This window comes from Lissotriton vulgaris, chromosome 1_1 (genome assembly GCF_964263255.1).
Source record: "Lissotriton vulgaris chromosome 1_1, aLisVul1.2, whole genome shotgun sequence".
Classification (NCBI taxonomy): Eukaryota; Metazoa; Chordata; class Amphibia; order Caudata; family Salamandridae; genus Lissotriton; species Lissotriton vulgaris.
Window position 1 is genome coordinate 882,073,901 of NC_141685.1, and position 17,235 is coordinate 882,091,135.

Below are 17,235 nucleotides of genomic sequence, written 5' to 3' on the forward strand. Positions count from 1 at the left end.
GTAGGACCACGTGTAGGACCCCGGAAGAGGGGGTCATGGAAACTCATGGAAACTCTCCGAAGTGTATTACATAAGCACCAGAGGCATGCTGCCAGGCTGTGGGAGCAGTTACCTCCTCTCCATGCCCCCATGTGCTTGTTAGAGCTGGAGTGTGTGACACCGTGAGACCCCGGGCAACTATATGCGCACTTGTGACTCCCGGGAACCCAGAGACTGCTGAGATGGAGATCGGGCGCTGGATGGGGGTCGGTGCCATTTTGAATATCAGAGGCGTGACAGGGCTGCAACGATCAGACCCGGTATTCGCCTGGATCCTTCCAGGAATCGCAAGTGTGACGCAGCCCCAGTGGATAGCGGGCTCCTGCTGGGTGCAGGTGGGTGGTCGAGCAGTGACCAGCGCATGTAATGCGGCATGGTGCTCGGCCCCGTAGCACTGCGTCGATCCCGGGAGCCGCTGGCGAGGGCTCTTGGTGGGGGTGCCCTCCACAGGACCTGGATGGCGCCGGAAGAGGCTTGCGGCACTAGACAGAAGTGGAACGACTGGGCCACAGGCATGACTATGTACGGAGCCGCCTATTCTGCTGGGAACCTGGGGCTGAGGGACGAGGGCCCCGGGCTATCAAAGCCGTAGGAAGAACACGCAGGGGCCTGTGAGGGAGCCCTCAGGTGGGATACAAGCAGAAACGGGCGAGACATGCAGAACAATGTTTGTATACCAACGCTCCCGCACTTTGAAATCAGCGCTGCCTGACTCCAAAATGGTGCCTGCAGAGGACATAAGGCCTCCTGATAACTCCGGACCATCTCAACAGCTAGTGCCTTGCCAGGGAATCCTATGCTGCGTCCCCCCTCTGACTCTACTCAATGGAATCCTGCTCTCAGTGTTCTTCTTCTGGATTCTTGATTTTGGTGACTTTTGTGCTTCCCGCTTTTTTTTTTTAGATGGTCTCCGTCTATACCCACTGCCCGGACCCGCCATTTTTTCTGACCTTTGTTCCTTTCCTTCTTCCTTCACGACTCCTCCTGAAGACCCTTGATCGTTTTTCTCTTTTTGCTGGACTGCTTTAAATATATATGTATATGTAAATTTTATAATTGTCCAAGCCTAATTGCTGTTAAAATGTAATCCTGTTCCTTTGTGAATTTACTATTTGTATATATATAACTCTAACCACTAGTATATGTAGTAGACTTTTGTACTTACTACCATTCCTATGTGATTTTATGGTTTAAATCTTTAATTGAAGTTTCAAAACAGGAAAAACATACAGACCACATTTCCCCCTCGGATGGAACAAAGTCAAGCACTTCTTGTGGGACCTGGTCAGAGATGTGTGGCAGTGAGAGTGACAACAATTCCAGACATGTAGGGTCTCTGCAAATGGTAAAAAAGTCCAACCCCCCCCACCCCACTCCTTGTCCACAAAGCAAAAGAAGAGGGAATGGGGAATCACCACGCCACTAAGGGAGAGTAGCAGCCAAACCTCAGCCCCATGTCTTGCGCCTGCGCACTGGGGCCCTCAGCTCTTTGATCGGAGTGTCAGCTAGGCGCAATAAGCGCAAGTAGCGAGGGCAGCTCAGTTCCCTAAACTCCCCCGTGAGCAGAGTCAAAAATGGTCGCCAAAGTTCCGCAAACTCCTCTCCTCTCCCTGCCCTTGCCAAGGACAACTTCTCCATCCCTAGACCCATCCATAGCCGGTGCAGCCAGCCGTTATGTGGGGGAGGTTGTGTGGTCCTCCAGTGTGCCAGGATTTTCTGCATGGCTGCCTCTAGCGCAATCGCTATAAGCCTCCCTCTCCTAGATTTCAATAGGTACATCAGGGCATTGGGGAGTCCTAACAGAATGTAAGCGGGGAATGTAGGGAGCTGAGTATCCAGATGGGAATCTATGTCATCTAAGATCGAACTCCAGCAGGGTTGCAAGCGGTCGCAGCTCCAAAGTAAATGTTCCAAGGAGCCTAGCCGCCAGCACCACCCTCCAGCAGCGGTCACTAATGCGGGGATCCCATTGATGTAAGCGTTCAGGTGTATGGAACCAATAGGTGGCCACTTTGGTCACTGGCCAGGGTTTCGGTGAGGCCCATGTGGTAGGCCGAGTGTCTGGCCCTGGGGTAGATGCCATCCCATTCTTTGTGCGGGAGTGATCTCCCCAGGTCCCGTTCCCACCTGTTCCTCCCTGCATTATGTGTGTAAATGTTTGAGAGGAGGAGCTGCAGGTACAAGTCGGAAATCATCTTCTTATCAGAGGTTCGGGTAACCAGCCACTTTTCATACGGGTGAGGGGGCGTTGCGTGCCCGGTCTGAAGTCTGGCTGCAAAGCTGAGTGTCGGACCTGTAGATACGGTAGGCGGTCAGATTCCGGTATACCACAGTCCTCCTTCACCTGCTGAAAGGAGAGGATACCGTTTAAGTTGAACATATGACCCAGGGCCCTGCAGGGTGAGCGTCTCCAGGCTACAAGTGCCCTGGGGTCCAGTCCCGGGGAAAACTCGGGATTATCGAGCAGCGGGGTCATCGGGGAGGGAAACGAGGTGAGCTTGTGCCGGGTCGCCACCCGATCCCATACATCCAAGACAGTGCTTGTAATCTGTGATGCGTATAGATTGGGAGGGCTGTGGCATCTGAGGAGAAACAGAACCCCCTGTAAGGGCCTGCCCGCCACAGCTTGGTCTTGAAAAAGCCAATTCTTGCCCGATTCCAGCTGGAACCACTCCACCAAGGTGCGGAGTTGTGTCGCTTGATAATATAAAAGGAGGTCAAGCACATCAACCCCACCGTGGGCGGGCGGAAGAATCGCAATGGCATGCTTGAAGCGTGGGCAACGACCGTTCCAGATAAAGCGCGCCAAATCAGACTGCGTCCGTTGAAGCCAGCCGGCTGGGGGGCGCAGAGGGAGAGTTTGGAACATATAAAGGATTTGTGGGAGCAGGGTCATCTTAGTGGCTGCTATCTGCCCCAGCCAGGAGAACGACTGATGTTTCCATCTCCGGAGTTCGTCGCCGAGGCGTAATTCACTTCTGCAGTGGCCTGGACGGTAGGGGCCAACAGAACTCCTAGGTAAGGGATGGTGGTGTTTGACCACTGCAAATCGAACTCGCCTTTAACCTTGACAAGTGTCTCCGGCGACAGGGAGATATTCAGGGCTTCCGATTTCTCCACGTTGATCTTAAACCCCGAGTCCAGTGCAAAGGTATGGAGTTTGATAAAAAGTGCTTGGAGCGACTGCATCGGCTCCGTAAGGGAGAGAAGGATATCATCCACGTATAAACTGATCTTATGCACGTCACCGCTAAAGGGGATGCCCTTGATGAGGGGATGTTGCCTGACTCGTTGCGCCAATGGCTCCATGTACCTGGCAAAAAGGAAAGGGGAGAGAGGGCACCCCTGTCTGGTGCCCCTGCCGATCGGGAAGCGAGGGGAGGTATGGCCATTGACACGGACCGTGGCGTTGGGCCGTCGATAGCAGTTCAGTATACGGTGGCGGCAAACCTCCCCCACACTGAAGTGTTGTAGCACCAATTCCAGATAAGGCCAGTGCACCCTATCGAGGCCTTTCGGGCATCGATGGTACATAGCATGCAATCTGGCCTCGTCCGTGACCCCGCCTCGATGAGGTGGAGGACCCGTTTGGTGTTATCGCTGGTATGCCGTTGGGGAATGAAACCAGCCTGGTCCAGTTCCACCAGCTGCTGCATGTATGGTGCCAACCTACTCGCGAGGATGCCCGTGTAGAGCTTGAGGTCCAGGTTTAAAAGAGATATCGGCCTATAGGAACTACAGCGTGTGGGGTCTCGGCCAGGTTTAGGTATGACCGTTATCGCCGCCTCTAGAAGGTCCTCCGGGATGGCACCGGGTTTGCTGAAGGTATTAAAAAGGTCCCACAGTAGCGGGGCAACCTGGTGGCAGAATGTTTTATAAAAGGCCGCTGAGTAGCCGTCTGGGCCCGGTGATTTCCCCAATTTGAGGCGAGATATCGCCGAGACCACTTCCTCCAGGCCAATGGGTCGATCGAGGAACTCCGCTTGCGCCTCGTTCAGGGACGGGAGGGGGCGTGCCTCCCAGGTAAGCACGGCCAGCCTGGAGGTCGAGCGAGTCAGCTGCGTATAGAGATTCATAAAAGTCCCCAAAAGCCGAAGCTATGTCTACACCGTCGACGGCTAGGTCTCCCCGACTGGTCCGTATGGCTCTCATGCCCTGCCTCTGGTGTTGCTCTCTTAATTTACTCGCCAATAGCTTCCCGCAGCGATCACCCCCAGTATAGTATGCGTGTCGGAGGCGTAGAGCCGCATATTCCGCCACATCTTGGTCCAGGGCCCCCAGCATCTTTCTCTCCGTACAGAGTTGGCGCCAGGCTCGGGCAACCCCCGTTCGTTGGTGCATCTGCTCCAACACAGCTACCCGTTGGGTTATTTCGGCTCTCTTCTGGGCGCGGTCTCTATTGTTAGCCGTGGCGATAGAGATAAACTCTCCCCGCCAGACTGCTTTGAGCGCAGCCCATTGTGTGGCTTTAGTAGTGTCAGTGTTGGCATTGTGAGTCAGAAATTGGGAGATGGCGGCTTTAATCCGCTCCACCACGGTAGGGCTCTGAACTGAAGCAAGGCATCCTGCAGGCGCCAATGTCGAGGTGGGGCAGGCACATCCGCGAAGAGAAAGGTGGTCATTACTGGGGAGTGATCCGACAGAGAGGTCGGGAGGATATCTACATCTTGCACAAAGGGGCACCAGTTGTGAGGAGCAAAGAAAGTAGTCAGGCCTAGCATAGGATTTATGGGCCGCCGAGTAGTAGGAGTATGCCGTGGAGTGTGGGTGGAAGTGTCTCCATAGGTCGACCAGGCCCAGGTCTGTTAGATGCGTGTGACCCGCTGTGGAGAGTGATCCCAGCTGCCCCGTGCGTTGGCAAGAACGATCCGCTGTGTTATGGAATACTAAATTGAGGTCGCCCCCCAGTAACAATGGTGGTTGAGTGTTCGCTGTGGCTGTCTCTAAGGCCGTGTGCAGGAACTTTTCCTGACCTTCATTAGGAGCGTAAATGGCGCCCACTAAAAGTGTCTGCCCTGCAATCGGAAAGCGGTGTATCAGCAACCTGCCCTTGATCTCTGCCTTCCTCTGTAGGCCTTGACCCCTAAAGGATCTGGATACTAGGATTGCCACCCCTGCCACCTTCTTAGATGCGGACGAGAAAAACTGCAAGGGGAAGGCCCGGGATTTAAGTCGGTGGTGGTCCTTTGGCAGCAAGTGTGTCTCTTGTAAGAGGCAGATGTCTGCTGTGGAATGCTCTAGAAGGGAAAGTATCGCCCGAAGTTTTATAGGGTTATTTAGACCCCTCACGTTAAAAGAGAGGATTTTCAATTGGAGCGGTGCCATAGGTGAGTGGTAGGATCTGCCCGTCTCTGAACAAGGCGCGGGAAAGCAAAAGGAAACTCAAAAATAGGTGGACAAGGAGGATCCCCCCTCTCCCCTCCTCCCCCCTCTCCCCCCTCCCCCTCTCTGACCCTCCCCACCCCCTCCCCCCGTAGCACCCCGCCCACCCCCCGTCCTAGCCCCTGCCAAACTTCCCCAACATAACCTGGAACCCCCTCCCACCACCCCTACCGCAACCCCAACTAGTAGCCCAAAGAGAAAAAAACATTGTCCCGGGCTCATCGGAACACAGATCAGGCCCGTAGAGTCTCAAAATGGAGGAGTCAGTGGAAGCGGCGACCGTGATGGCTCCCCCGCCCACCCCCCACCCTCTTAAATGTAGATCGATGGATGCAAACCCAAAAAGCTGTTCCTCAGGGCGGAGCAGCCGTATCCCGGACCACCTCCTGTACAGCCGCCGCCTGTTCCAAGGCCATGGTCACTGGATCCGGTTTCAAATGGGCTTTAGGGGACCGACGTTTGTTCACCCGCTGCCACCCATCTTGGGACCGCGGAGGAGGCCCGTCCCGTGGTGATCCTGGAGAGTCGCGCCCCGGTTGGTCATCGTCTGGCAGGGTATTGTTCAGCAGGGCGCATGTGTCTCGCAGCGAGCGGAGTTGGTGGAGTGCTCCCTCCCACTTAAAGATCAGTCTAAAGGGGTGACCCCAGGAGTAGGGTACCCCCTTGTCCCGTAGGAAGGCCGTGGCAACTCGGAAGGACCTCCGTTTTTGCAGCGTGATGGCCGAAAGGTCCTGAAACAACGCAACCGGGGCGTTGCGGAAGCGGAGGGGCTGTTTCTGGCGGGCCACCTTCATAATCCTTTCCTTCAGGGGGAAGTCAGGGAGATAGGCCAGAATGTCCGGGGGGGGGGGGGGGGTGCAGGAGCGCGGCGTGCTAGGCCCACTCTATGGGCGCGGTCGATGCGGATGTCAAAGTCAGCCGGCTCGCCAAGGATCTCCCGGAACAAGTCTTGCAGGTAGCCGGCGACACTATTCCCCTCCGCTTTCAATGGCACCCCCCGGACCCTTATATTGTTCCTCCGAGAGCGATTTTCAAGATCCTCCGTGTGCGCCTGGAGGTCCAGCTGTTGCTCTCGGAGGCGGAGGACCTCCTGTTGTAGTAGTTCCAGTTCCTCGCTGCGAGCCTGGTCCTTTTCCTTCACGGAGGCCACTCTCTCCTCTAAGCCATCCACATCACGACGCAGTTCTCGCTGTTCCCCAACTAGATCCTGTTTCAGGGTTTGGAAATCGTCACGCAGGGTGTTGAACAGGGATTCCAAGAAGGCCTTCGTGATAGGGGCCTCCCCACCTTCCCGGTGCGGGACAGCGGTCTGCGCCGGAGGTGAGGGGGCTGCCTTAGTTTTCACCCCCTTCGGCGTGTTCTTCACCAACATGTCGGTGATCGCCATGCGATTGACGGTAGACATCCCGTCTTAAAGGGGACTGTCGCAGAGGGTCAGGTGGGATATAGCTGAGGCGCAGATGTGGAGCGGTGCAGAGGGTCCCCGGGCGCAAGTATCGTCTCCCCAGCTCAGTAGCACCAGCGAGGTAGGTAGCACTCCAGCAGCGCCCTGTGTGATGGGGGTGGCCCACAGCCCCCACGTCGAACTTCCCAGGATCAGGGCCAACACGCACCCCCAGCTCCGCTCCTCACCTGCTGGTCAAAGTCACAGCGTGGATGTCACCTGCGGCCTCCCACAGGAAGGCTGTCTCGCTGCAGGCGCTGTTGCCATGGTCCGGATAGCCAGCAGTCTCCACCTCCTCGGCACCCGGTCCTGGGCCCCCGCGGCCCTCAGGGACCCCCCGAGGGCCACACACCCCACAGCAGGTACCATCCGTCGACGCCGGTAAGGGCGATGTAGGCGCGGGGGTGGGCGCAACGCTCAGCCTCTGATGTGGGCCGTCGCAGCCACCAGCCAGGTGCGCTCAGTCAAGCCCCGATCACCAAGCGGGGGTGTAACTTCGCTGGATGGCCTCGACCCCTCCACCATCAAGAATCGGGCCGAGGCAGTGGTCCGAGTGAGCTCACGGGCCCTCGCCAGGGCCAGAATACAGCAGGCCTCTGCGCCGCTCAGCAACTAGGCCCGAAGCCGGGGCCTCAATTTTCGTATTCGCCGGCCAGGGAAGCCCCGGGCGTCACCACATGCAGAAGGCGCCGGGAGGGCAGCCCCGCCGAACGCACCTGGTCTCATACACCTCCGAGGAAAACAGCAGACAGATACCAGCACCCGCCAGTACAGGACGGTCACCCACGTTGCGAGCAGCGGCACGGGCGGCCCGGGATGGTGGCCGCCATTTCAGGTGCTCGGGCAGGGAGTGGGGGAAGGCGCAGTCGTGGCTCGGGCTGGGCCCCCCCCCCGGGCAGAGTAGGCATCAAAAGGGCGCCGCTGGCCAGCACGTCCGCTGAGGGGCAAATATCGGCGGGCGCACTGGGTTTGCACGCGGGAGGGAGGGCAGATTGGGGATTCGGGCCGGGAAGCTGAGTAAGGCACGTCTTAGCAGGTCGCCATCTTGGCCACGCACCTCCTATGTGATTTTAGAGTTTTATCTGTTTGTATCTCTTCCTTGAGTGACCTTCAACTTGTACATGTGCAGTTTTTTCCATTTTTTTCTCTTTCTTGAGTGACTTTACACCTTGTACATTTGCAATTTTTTTCTGTTTGTATCTCTTATGTAACTCATGTAATCCAAAGTCCTTATGTAACGCAACTGGTTCTTTTGTAAAGCGCTCTGACACCTTCAGGTAATGTTCGCGCTATATAAAATCGCAATAAATAAAATAAAAAATAAAATAAATAATCTTCGCCTGAAAATTTAAAGAGCAAATAAACATGCCCCTAAATAAGGAGGCCCCAGTAAGACAGAAGGGGAGCAGTATCTTTGCATATCGCTGAGGCAAAAAGCTGCTCAATTTAAAACTGTTATTAATATAAATAAATAAAAAGATTAGAGTATACATCAACATTTAAAGAATAGAAGTTATGTAAATGATTTCTCTTTTGGAAATAGCAGCAAGTAAGAGGACTTAACGGTTCTGGTGGGGACTATATATGTGATCATTATAAAGGGATTGTCACCTACATTACTTGTTGTGGTAGTCCAACACCAGGGGATGTTGGGTACTGAGGTTCATTGTATTTAGTGTAGCTAATATTTTTCTATTCATCTTTTTAATTGAATAGCTAGAGCTATTCAATTAAAAGGCAAAAAAGAAAGGACAATTAGATTAGGGCATTCAGGCTTACCCCACCACCTTTCACTCACAAATTTCACTCACTTCCACGAACCCTATCAGGCAGGCTCATCGGCCACCTTACTGGGCAATCACTGGGGGCTCAGTCACCACAACTAGCACACTAAGTAATCTGCTACCTTCCAAGTCCACACACACAAGCTAACCGGATCACTGACAGAATATCGACAGTCAAAATATTGACTTGCCAAAATATCAAGGTAAATATATAGAATGCCAGAATATCGACTTCCTATCTACAAACAGGTAAGTACAAAAATATTGTCTCCAAAATATCGATAGGATAAAATATAGACAGTCAAAATATCGAATTTTTTAAATATCTTAAAAGTAATTTAAAAGTAATATAATAATAAATATAATTAATTTAAACATACTTAAAATACTTAAATAAACTTAAAATGAATAAATAATTAATGTTACCACTCCAGAGAGAGCAACAGTATGGAAAGCGTTGGATAGCGTAGGGGTAAGAATTACTATTCCCACTCCAGAGAGCGCAACAGTAGGGAAAGTGTTGGATAGCGTAGGAGTAAAAATTACTATTCCCACTCCAGTGAGTGCAACAGTAGGGAAAGCGTTGGATAGCGTAGGGATAAAAATTACTATTCCTACTCCAGAGAGTGCAACAGTAGGGAAAGCGTTGGATAGCGTAAGGATAAAAATTACTATTCCCACTCCAGTGAGTGCAACAGTAGGGAAAGTGTTGGATAGCGTAGGGGTAAAAATTACAATTCCAACTCCAGAGAGTGCATCAGTAGGGAAAGTGTTGGATAGCGTAGGGGTAAAAATTACTATTCCCACTCCAGTGAGTGCAACAATAGGGAAAGTGTTGGATAGCGTAGGGGTAAAAATTACTATTCCCACTCCAGTGAGTGCAACAGTAGGGAAAGTGTTGGATAGCGTAGGAGTAAAAATTACTATTCCCACTCCAGTGAGTGCAACAGTAGGGAAAGTGTTGGATAGCGTAGGAGTAAAAATTACTATTCCCACTCCAGTGAGTGCAACAGTAGGGAAAGCGTTGGATAGCGTAGGGATAAAAAGTACTATTCCTACTCCAGAGAGTGCAACAGTAGGGAAAGCGTTGGATAGCGTAGAGATAAAAATTACTATTCCCACTACAGAGAGTGCAACAGTAGGGAAAGCGTTGGATAGCATAGGGGTAAAAATTACTATTCCAACTCCAGAGAGTGCAACAGTAGGGAAAGCGTTGGATAGCGTAGGGGTAAAAATTACTATTCCCACTCCAGTGAGTGCAACAGTAGGGAAAGCGTTGGATAGCGTAGGGGTAAAAATTACTATTCCACCTCCAGAGAATGCAACAGTAGGGTTGGATAGCGTAGGGGTAAAAATTACTATTCCCACTCCAGTGAGTGCAACAGTAGGGAAAGCGTTGGATAGCGTAGGGGTAAAGATTACTATTCACACTCCAGTGAGTGCAATAGTAGGGAAAGTAAATACTTCATATATAAATATAAATAACATAAATATTAATACCAATTACAAAATAATTAAAATATTTTACAGTTTTATAAAATATATTAATTAATCAATTAAAATTACAAATACTGATTAAGAAGGATGTTCCATTTACACCTCTCGAACAGATGCTAGACCCTGCTGGACGATATGTCATTCTGTGGGACAGAATGGGTCAAGAGACTGTAACCATTGTCAACTGCTATGGCCCGAATGTAGATATGCCCGAATTCTATACTGTACTGTGGGGTAAAATTGCAGATATTGGATCCTCGCACATTATTTGGGGAGGGGACTTTAATGTGACATTTAACCCTATCCTCGACAGAGCTGATGGAGGTGCCAAGTATACCAGGAAAGCACGGGAAATGTTACAGGATACAGTGGTGGAGGGACGGTTGGTGGACAGCTGGAGACACCTATACCCTACACGACGAGGGGGCACTCATTATACATCTTACTCTGGTACCTGGGCACGGCTAGATTACTGCCTATTGTCTAAGGGGTTGGTTCTTGGGCTGACTGGGGTGGCACATCTTGCTAGGACCTACTCAGACCACTGTCCGGTGCTGTTCACCTTGCAGCTACCTGGCTATAATAGGCCCCGGCGGTCCTGGCGTCTTCAGCCTACCGCTCTTTTGGATGCTGTATTTCGGGAAGAGCTTGGACAAGAGATTAAAGACTTTTTGCCGCGCAATAAGGGCTCAGTGGTCAGTGTAGAGATTATCTGGGGAGGCCTTTAAGGTCACAGTGCGTGGTTACTGTATAGCTAAGAGTGGAGGAGTGCTGCGAGATATACAGAGGTCATTACGTAATTTGGAGAATGACTTACGGAAGCTGGAAAGGAGTATGCAGAATGGCGCTATGGGACAGACACAGAGTGAATTTAGGGTCAAGTTATCGGAATATGAGGAGGAAGCGGCGCGCGAAACCAAATTTCGTGGCCGCTACTGGGTGGCTCGTAAATACGGCGAGGGCGAGAGGCCTGGGAGGGCCCTTTCTGGAATTGTGCGCAATCAGCGGGGCAGCACAAACATATTGGAAATAACTGGCCCAGGGGGAGAGATTTGCCGGGATAATGCCAAAATCCTGGATGTTTTTGCCTCACATTACACACATCTCTACGCCACATGCAGCCCAGGTGTTGTAGACCTAGATGACTTTATGGGAGAGGTCGCTCTTTGCTGGCTGAGCGATGTTCACAGGTCATTTCTGAGTGCTCCCCACGAGCTGGCCGAAATAAGTGAAGCTATAATGTCCCGCAAGAATGGCAAAGCGCCCGGGCTGGACGGGTTGCCAGCTGAATTTTATTAGTGTTATATAGACATCATGGCCCCGGTGCTGCGCGAGGTGTTTGAGGAATCACTGGAGGCAGGGGTGCTTCCCCCGTCCATGCGAGAAGTAGTGATCACCTCATTGTTGAAGACAGACAAAAAAACTGAGGTCTGTGATTCCTACCGTCCTTTGTCCCTGATAAACTGTGATGTAAAGATATTGGCTAAAGTATTGGCGACCAGGCTGTCGTTATTAATGACTAAAATAATTCTCCCAGACCAATCGGGCTTTGTCCCAGGTAGGGCCACCACTCATAATCTGCGCACTCTCTTTTCCCTTATCCAAACGATAGCGCTGGAGTCTCCGGTAGCTGCTGTGTTTCTCGATGCCTCTAAGGCATTCGACTCCGTGGAATGGAGCTTCCTCTTTACTGTACTGCAGAAAATGGGGTTTCCAAGCGTGTACCTCGCTTGGATGAAATTATTATACACCCAACCCACTGCTAGAGTATTGATCAATGGCTGTCTCTCCCCCTCGATGTCTGTAATGAGAGGAACGCGTCAGGGATGTCCTATGTCCCCCCTCCTTTTTGCGATTGTGATGGAGCCGCTGGCCTGTATGCTCCGACAGCTCCATCGTGAGAGTGCTTTCCAGTGTTTTCAACGCCAAATTTCAATCTCACTTTATGCTGACGACGGTACTTTATATGTCAAAGACCCCCAGCGCAATTTAAATACTTTGTTACGGGAATTCTTAGTTTTTGGTAAAATGTCTGGGATAAGTCCCAATTCTTCCCGCTTACACCTGCCATCACGATATTTCCCCTGGATTTCCGCTTGGAGTGGTGTCAGTCAGACTTGCGGTATTTGGGTATTCAGGTGCCTAGGGATCGTGATGAAACACTACGGTTAAATTATGGTACTGCTATCAGGAAACTGACGACCACTGTGTCTCGCTGGATATCCTTGCCCCTATGAATGGCTGGTAGGGCCTCACTCATCAAAATGGTGATACTGCCCCGTTTTTTGTATCTTTTTCTTAATATTCCGTATTACCCAGGTGTTTTTTTTTTCAAAACGTTGAGATCGGAACTAATTCGTTTAGTCTGGGGCGGGAGACAACCAAGGTTGAAATGGGAGGTCATAGCACAACCTTGCGATAAAGGGGGATTTGACATCCCCGACTTTGAGATTTATTATATGAGCGCACAGGCGCACTACGCGTACCACTGGATGGCACCTACGCCATTCATGCCACAACTAGCTGTGGAAGATTGGATTGCTCACCCCTATCCCCTGAATGGTATTCTATATGGTCTTGCCAAAATACTTGAGACACCACCTACAACGGTATCGTGTACGATAGACGCCTGGCGACGTATTGCTCGTATTTTACGTGCTTCGATGTTGTATGCCCCACGTTTGCCACTTACTTATCATCCGAACCTAGAGCTCCTACAGGAAAATGGGTTTCAAAATATGGACAAACGAATACAGGTTAGTACATGGGGGGATCTGTTCTTAGACGGGGTGTTTCGCTTCAAAGAGTTGTTCTTTCAGACCACCTCCCCTACACCATTTGAGGTTTTTTACTACGTGAGACTGCGTCAGGGTATGCGAAATATTCTACCGGAATTCCCCAAAGAACCTGACAGTCTGGCTCCGTTAGTTGCTCTTTTACAACCCGAGGGGGGCTCGCACTTAGTATCTGGCTTGTACAACAGTATAAGGGCCCAGCGTCAAGGGGTGGACATTTCATCCAGGCTGCATTGGAGTACAGACTTAGGGATAGGCGTCACGGATGAACAATGGCAATACTGTTGTGAATTAACACAAAATATCTCATCCAGTTGCAGGTTTAAAGTTATCCACTATACATTTCTACAGAGAGTCTATTACACTCCTGAAGGGAAGTTCAGATTCCAGCTCTCCGATACTGATTGCTGTGAGAGATGTAGGAGCCCTGGAGCTGGTTTCTACCACTTGGCCTGGGAATGCACTGCTGTGGGACACTACTGGTCACAAATCCATATGACCCTAGAACCTATGCTAGGTATTACAGTAGACAAAACCCCCTTACTCATGCTACTGGGTTACACTGCGCTCATTCCTAAGGGTTGTAGAAAATTCCTTAACATTGCTTTGTTATTGGCAAAGCGGAGATTGGCATGTCGTTGGGGGAGGGGTAGAGCCCCCAAATTTAAGGATTGGTTGCAGGACATTACATACTGTCAGGAACAAGCTGCCATCTATGCAGAAACTCAACCCCTGGCGTCTAGGCCCAAGGACATCTGGGGGCCCCTGCAGACATATCTAATAAGCTCGGTGGCTGATGGCTCCGAGCCTGAGGGACAGAGCACTGTCCCATACACAGTTGAGGGGGGATATTTGTCTGCTGAGACTGGGGAAATGCCAGTATCGTAATGGGAAATGCCGAAACTGAAAATTACTGTATACTGTGGAGGGAGGGGCTCTCTTGATGTTTGCTAATGCCTGCTCTAAATATGCATTTGAAATATCTCATGTGGTTGCCTATAATCTGTAACTGCCTATTGAACCTTCCTGCCTAGTTGTTTCATGCATCACCTAGTACCGTATTGATCATTGTTACCTGCAACTTTATCATGAAAATATCACACACCTGTATGTTGTGTTTGGCTGTTTGTACACTTTGAAAACAGTAAAAATTAAATAAATAAAAAAAAGATATTCACTCACCCAAACAACTGTTATAACATGTAGTCTTAACCTCATATACCTACTGAATCAACTATTCACACATCTTTGGGCAGTCACACGCCCTCCACCGAACTACACACACATTCACCCTCCCATACAAATACTCTGTTAACTAATCAATACCTAATATAGACTTTCACATAGCTAGTAACCAACTGGTGCAACAGTTTACACAACAACTGACAAAGTGATACAGATATCCACACAGTTTAGTCACTATCCAATATATTTAGTGAGACACTATAAATTAGTCAAGTAAACAGTCAATCACACTGCTACTAAATCCTCCATCCAGATATTTATATTTATATATCCACTCATTCTTCAATGCAGATTGCTTTATATATCATACATATTTAAATAACGAACCAAACCACATTCACTGGATGATGTCATCAGTGATGTCACTGAGCATATCATGAATTATGTAATGTGTGACATCATCAGCAGTGGATTGCGGGCAAGCAGAACTAACTGTATCAGAGGAATTTCAATGGTTTTGTACGAGTGAAATGTCCAGCTAACTATAACACCCCTAAAATCTATGTTTTTTTCAGTGAATATATATGTACATACATAAATTAGGACTCACATCTGTACCACGGGGAACAGAGATGCACTCTCCTTCAAAGCGTATTTTAATCCAATTGAGCAGCAATCCAGATACAAAATAATCAATTCAGGCCCAATGTGTTTCAAACGAGCACAGTCCTTGATCATGGGCCATTTAAGACACTGCGGACATGCCGTGCTTTATAGTCCCTCATTTTCATATCTTAAATCATGCTCATGTGAGCGTCATACTGCATTCTGGGGCCATGAGTCTGTGGCACGGAAATCACTCTTCATCATCCTGAAATAGGTAAGTATAGTGCTTAATCAATAGGAATATTTACTCCGACTGTCTCTGCACTGACAAAAATTGCTGAATGTTACGTTCAGAGTCTCCATTCAATGCCTCACTGTCAGGATCAATAGCTTCTTGATTGCCAACGAGCACAGGAGCAGAACGACGCCTAATTCCCAATGGCCCTTCCAGAACACCCCTGCAAGATTATCAGATCTCCTCTACAAGTATGTGCCTAGGGGGGAACGGGATGGGGATAAGAAGAGACAGCCAATTGATAGTATTCTGCTGATAGTTTCTTATATTGTCTTTTTCTTTCTTCTTCTCAGCTGTAGCACAATAACAATGCTTACTACAGCATTCTATTTCTGTTAAACTCTCATATACATTTTCTTTAACAACTCTCACCAGTAATACTTTTGACTATTGCCTCTCTTCTGTGATGTAGTTATATTTAAATAATTCTGACCTCATTTCTTCTCTTCCAGGAGATGACAGCAGCTCAGAAAGGAAAGCTACTCAAGGCATTTATTAATCACTGATGAAAGAACTCATGTAAATAATTTCTTCATTCTATTACTAGCTCTCTTGTGCAATCTTGTGGTCTCAAGTGTTTGTTATCTCTGATATTGTCTAATTGGTTTAATAGCCTTAGTAATAGCCCTACCATTTCTTGTGTTTAGGTAGTTTGTTAAGTATATTCTTTATTTGCGTTAGTTTGTCTTTTACACCAGTTTCTCTATTTATTTTATCCGCACTCGAATACGCAAGTCCGAAATGGATTTTCGCATCAAGATGTGGCGTCATTAATAGTTAAACCGGCGCCTTATCCGCACTCGAACACATGAGTCGGAAAATAGATTCTCTGGTTAAAGGCGCGGTGAATACAAGAGTTTCACTGGCGCCTTTTTTTTTGTAAACACACTTTTTATTGGCAGTCACATCCAAGAGGAACATCATTTAACATAATACCGCAGTATGCGTCAATTCCAGATTGTATCACAGTCAATGGAACTCATGCCTTTTTATGGAACAAACCCACTTGCCCCCTCCCCTTTTCGGTCCCTCCCACCCCTGTCAGTACGCCTGCAACCAGCTTCGACAAAAACAGTGTCAGTAGGTATCTCCATCCATTAGTGTCTCCCATCATGCCAGTTAGTGTTAGGAGGACAGCTTCCCCAATGTCCACTCTGTCCGTGCGCCATCATTTTGTCTTCTTCGGTAGTGGTCTACCCACCCGCTTGCCAGCCCTATGCCAGATCCTCCTCCTCTTCTTCGCTTGAACTATCCTCCGGTCGCTGAAGCGCTATCACCAATGCCTCCCATGCTCTGGCCATATCTAAGGCTTTGTCATTATCTAAGCGCCTGGCCTGTTGCAGTCGGAGTGTGCTCTCAGCCCCTGCCCAGCGCAGAAAAGTAGTTTTCCATCGCAGATAACTAGGGCCCCGGGTCGACTTCCAGTGAATGGTGAGTTCCCTCTTAGCCAAAATCAAGCCCAGGTCATAGAGCCTGCTAGTGACTTTCGTTCGGGGGTTGTGCGGAAACCAGAGCAACAAGCAGGCGCCCATGTCCACCTCTATCTGCCGGTCCGTGACAGCATTCAGACAAGCCACCACCGCATTCCAGTAACCAGTCAGCCCCGTGCAAGACCAAAAGATATGAGCGAAGTCAGCCCCATCCGTTCTGCATCTCGGACAGAGTGACGAGGAGCCCCCAAAGTATTGCGAAATCTGAACAGGTGTCAAATACGTTTGAAGAAGCGTAAAAAACTGGACTAATTGGAACCTGGCGTTCCGCGTACCCTTCCAGGCTCGCCGAACCAACTGAGGCCACGTCGTCTCGGGGATGGGTCTCCCAATATCCATCTGACCCGCAGACCATCCAGGGGCAACACGGCTCCCGCAGAGAGCTTCCGGTAAAGGCAAGTAATGGCCTTGAAAGTACCAGCCGCCATAACCACATATTGGCAACCCAGGGAAGTCGGCGGCTCGGTGAGCCCTCCACACCAGTGTTTCTGAATACTGGACACTAGGGCGGCATGCAGCAAGTAATCCCCCCTCGGGAGGCCATAGGTGCCTTGCAACTCCTGGAATGTCAGCAGCGCCCCATCGCCATAGAGGTCCCCAATCATATGCAGCCCCAGTTCTTCCCAGGTTGCCATCGCCGACCAATCACCACCATGCGGAAGGGCCGTGCACATCCCCAAAGGAATCTCCTGGGCATATAGGCGAACGGTACCTGAGC